The sequence below is a fragment of the Pelodiscus sinensis genome, chromosome 8 (assembly GCF_052426305.1).
Source record: "Pelodiscus sinensis isolate ZL-2025 chromosome 8, ASM5242630v1, whole genome shotgun sequence".
NCBI classification, from domain to species: Eukaryota; Metazoa; Chordata; order Testudines; family Trionychidae; genus Pelodiscus; species Pelodiscus sinensis.
In genome coordinates, this window is record NC_143059.1 from 2,899,649 (window position 1) to 2,904,394 (window position 4,746).

General features: G+C 56.8%; 1 pseudogene; it reads right to left on the minus strand.

The window, feature by feature from the left end:
• Nucleotides 1–2,704: 2,704 nt before the first annotated feature.
• LOC149523962 (18S ribosomal RNA) lies at nt 2,705–4,542 on the minus strand (annotated as a pseudogene).
• Nucleotides 4,543–4,746: the final 204 nt, after the last annotated feature.

The window sequence follows — 4,746 nt, forward strand, 5'->3', positions numbered from 1 at the left end:
ACCAGCATGTAGAGGAAGTAGCGCGGCCGGCCACCTGCCAGCGTGCCGATGGATCGTTGTTAGCCGGGCCAGTACAAGCGAGCCTGGATTTGCCTTCCCTTGCAGCGTCGCCGGGCGGCGAGAAACCATCCCACCGCGGGCAGCAGACTAGCCATATAGATAGCTTTGAAGAATATTCTTAGGCCCGTATGGCTAGACCAGGGTCTTGGAGCTCTCCAGCCCCTCCCACTGCAGCTCTCCAGCCCCACTGGATGCTACTTCCCCAGCCAGCTGTGAGGTCTCCTGGGGGGTCTTGAGCCAGGGGGCTGGTTGTGCCGGTGGGAATGAGGAGTGAGCTCTGAAAGGACACCACTGACGTCACACTGAGTCTTGGGAAGACACTGTGCCCCTCGTGGTTAAACTGGCACTGTCGGCTCTTGGGGGCCGCTGGACTTGGGGCTCTTAGTGCTGCTGCGACCCAGCAGGGGGTGCCGAGAGCTGGGGATGCAGCTGTTATGCAACCCGTGAACGCGGCCCCAAGGACGTTGTCTCGAAGCTAGGCAGTGAGCTCCGCCGGGCAGGCCCACCTCTTTGTTCTCCGTTTGCACAGCACCGCGCACCGGGGGGCTGCTTTGCAGGACGATGCAAGAGAAGACGCAAGCGGTGTCTCAGCCCTGCGTCCCCAGCGTGAGGAGCAGGCGGGTGCATGCGAACAGAGCTGTCTTCCTTGCGCAAAGGCCTGCAGCGTGTCCAAGCCATTCTGCAGCCTGGAGAGGAAGCCAGTCCACTAGGGAGTGACCCTGCTCAGCCCCTCCCCAGGAGATGCTCTCTCAGCCCCACTGAAGGCAATGGGGCGGGCACAAGGTGTGACATAGCGGGGGGCTGTAGTGCGTGTGGGTGTAGCTCAGTTCCCACTCCCCCCCTCCTGCAGCTCTCTCTGCATGAGGTGGGGAGGCCAGGCATGGCAGTGTCTCGCCTCCTGGGGACCAGGTGCCAAGAGATTCACCGTGGGTCTGGGAGCAGGACAGTGGAGGAGGCGGAGCTGCCTGGGGCTCAGGGACAGTTGCTGGGGGTTTTCCTTTGAGTCTGGGTCTTGGCTGGGCAAACATGAAGAGAACAGACTAAGCCGAGTGCTGGGGGTTCAGGGGCCGCTGCACCCCTCCCCCAAGGGGTCTGAAGCTGCCTGCCCCTGTCTCCTACGTCCACGTCGCCCCTCCGCTCTGCTGTATCCCGGAGAAGCAATAAACCCTCCTGTTCTCCTGGCTGGCGGAGTCACATCTTGCTGCGGACGGGGTGCAGGGTCGGGGGGTACCCGATGCTCCATCACACAAGGGCGTTGCACTCTAACCCCACGCTGAGCTCCGCCCTGGGGCAGGGCCCCTCGGTGGCCCTCGCGATCCGAGAGAAACCAGGGTGCAGAGCCGACCACGGAATCAGGGGCTCAGCACAGGAGGGACGTGGCCCCCGACCGTACGTCCAAGAGCCACGGTCGCAGCCCAGCCCCGGGGGCTCTCGCTGGCGCACTTTCCCAACTCGGTGCGGATTTTCCTTCCACTTGCTTGGCTGTAAAACCAAACCGCCGCTAGGTGGCCCTATAACAAACCCCTGGCAGCCCCCAATCCGGACACGGATCGGAGCCCAGCCGCACACTGGAAAGCCAAGAGCCTAAAGAAACAGGCGTCCGCCTCGGGCTCTTGGCTCAGCAGGTGGAGACTTCAGCCGCAGCGGAGCCGAGTTTCGCACCAGATCACTCCCACCGTGACAGTTCAGCCTGGAAAGACCGTTTTTTTATTGCCACTCTTGAGCCGAGGAGGCCTGAATAAAATCGACTTCCCAGCCTTCTCGGTCGTGTCGCAGGCTCTCTGCCACCCTCCAGGTCCCTGACAATGTCGTGGCTGTGAACTGTCGCTGTCCCAATGCGTCCAAGGGGCCAGAGGCAAGCGCTCTGGGCTAAGCCACCCATCACACGCCAGGACGCGTCGGCCAGGAACGCGACGGGACGGCTGATGCCCAGCCGTGAATCCGAAGGGCTAGATTCGCTAGGGCACCGATCTGCCCAGTGCCTGCCACGGGAGGGTGGAACGTTCAGTCCGAGTTTATCCCACTTGGCACCGCAGCGTGTCGCTGGCGGCACCAGGGGATCTGGGCCCAGGAAAGTTCTAAAAGGGACAGAAACACGTTGCAGGGGAAGGGGACGTGAAAACTGTGACGCGCCCCAGGATTCGTGAGGGGCCGTTACTGGTTTGGATTGGGGGAAGGAGATGCGGGTGTTCTCGGGTCCAGCTGTGAGCACCAAGGGGCTGGTGCACACCCCAGAGCCTAGAGGCAAGAGTTCGGAGGAGTCAGCTCAGGTGTGCGACTGCCTCGGAGCTACAGCGTCGCCCTCTGTTAATTAGCTGAAGTTTCCCCTCCATTACAGAGCAGGGAGGGCAAGTCCTACACCAGGCCTCCTCTCCTGGCTCTGGCTTGGCTCCAGGCGTGCCGGCCGCACCTGGGATGGGGCAGCTACGAGAGACCGTGAGCCTGACCCACGTGCATCGTGCACTGCCGGGTCTCTCACTCACGCGGTGTCACAACCTGCCTCCCGCACGCACAGGGATACGCACGTCCCGCCCAAACAGGCCATGATGGCGGGTGTCCCATCCTGCGCACAGAGAGGCATCGGTGCTCATCCTGCACCGCCGTCGGGGGCCCGAGCCAGCCGTGCGCAACCCCGTTAATGATCCTTCCACAGGTTCCCCTACTGAAACCTTGTTACGACTTTTACTTCCTCTAGATAGTCAAGTGCAATCGTCTTCTCGGCGCTCCACCAGGGCCGCGGCAGGGCCGATCCGAAGACCTCACTAAACCATCCAATCGGTAGTAGCAACGGGCGGTATGTACAAAGGGCAGGGACTTAATCAACGTGAGCTTATGACCCGCACTTACTGGGAATTCCTCGTTCATCAGGAATAATTGCAATCCCCAATCCCCATCACAAATGGGGTTCAACTGATTACCCGCACCAAAAGATCAGGGAGTTATCGTGGCTAGGTCTCTGAAAACATCCACACAGTGTGCAGCAGCAGTCAAAAAAGCCAATAGGATGCTAGAAATTATTAAAAAAGGGATAGAAAATAAGACGAAGAATATCTTACTCCCCTATATAAAACTATAGTACCTCCACATCTTAAATACTGTGTACAGATCTGGTCTCCTCACCTCAAAAAAGATATTTTGGCATTAAAAAAGGTTCAGAAAAGAGCAACTAAAATGATTAGGTGTTCGGAACAGGTCCCATATGAGGAGAAGCTGAAGAGACTGGGACTTTTCAATTTAGAAAATAGGAGACTGAGGGGGGATATGATAGAGGTCTATAAAATCATGAGTGGGGTGGAGAGGGTGAATACATAGACTCATAGACTCATAGACTTTAAGGTCAGAAGGGACCATTATGATCATCTAGTCTGACCCCCTGCACAGTGCAGGCCACAGAATCTCGCCCACCCCTCTTAGAATAATCCTCTCACCTATGTCTCAGATATTGAAGCCTTCCAATACTTTGAAGGCCCCAACATGCAGAGAGTCCTTCAGCTGTGATCTGTGCCCAATGCTACAGAGGAAGGCGAAAAACCTCCAGGGCCTCTGCCAATCTACCCTGGAGGAAAATTCCTTCCTGACCCCAAATATGGCGATCAGCTAAACCCTGAGCATGTGGGCAAGACTCACCAGCCAGACACCCAGAAAGTTCCCTATAACAGAAAAGTTATTTACTTGTTCCCATAATATAAGAACTAGAGGACACCAAATGAAATTAATGGGTAGCAGATTTAAACCTAATAAAAGAAAGTGCTTCTTCACACAGCGCACAGTCAACCTGTGGAACTCCTTGCCAGAGGAGGCTGTGAAGGCTAGGACTATAACAGAGTTTAAAAGAGAGCTAGATAAATTCATGGAAGTTAGGTCCATAAAAGGCTATTAGTCAAGGGGTAAGGAATGGTGCCCCGGCCTCTGTTTGTCAAAGGCTGGAGAAGGATGGCAGGAGATAAATTGCTTGATCACGGTCTTCGGTCCACCCCCTCTGAGGCACCTGGCACTGGCCACTGTGGGCTGACAGGATCCTGGGTTGGATGGACCTTTGGTCTGACCCAGTACGGCCGTTCTTCTGTTCTTCTGTTCTTACGTTGGCGTAGGGAAGACACACGCTGAGCCAGTCAGTGTAGCGCGCGTACAGCCCCGGACATCTAAGGGCATCACAGACCTGTTATTGCTCAATCTCGGGTGGCTGAACGCCACTTGTCCCTCTAAGAAGTTGGATGCCGACCGCTCGGGGGTCGCGTAACTAGTTAGCATGCCAGAGTCTCGTTCGTTATCGGAATGAACCAGACGAATCGCTCCACCAACTAAGAACGGCCATGCACCACCACCCACAGAATCGAGAAAGAGCTATCAATCTGTCAATCCTTTCCGTGTCCGGGCCGGGTGAGGTTCCCCGTGTTGAGTCAAATTAAGCCGCAGGCTCCACTCCTGGTGGTGCCCTTCCGTCAATTCCTTTAAGTTTCAGCTTTGCAACCATACTCCCCCCGGAACCCAAAGACTTTGGTTTCCCGTAGGCTGCCCGGCGGGTCATGGGAATAACGCCGCTGGATCACCAGTCGGCATCGTTTACGGTCGGAACTACGACGGTATCTGATCGTCTTCGAACCTCCGACTTTCGCTTCGGTCGTCCAAGAAGTTCACCTCTAGCGGCACAATACGAATGCCCCCGGCCACCCCTCTTAATCATGG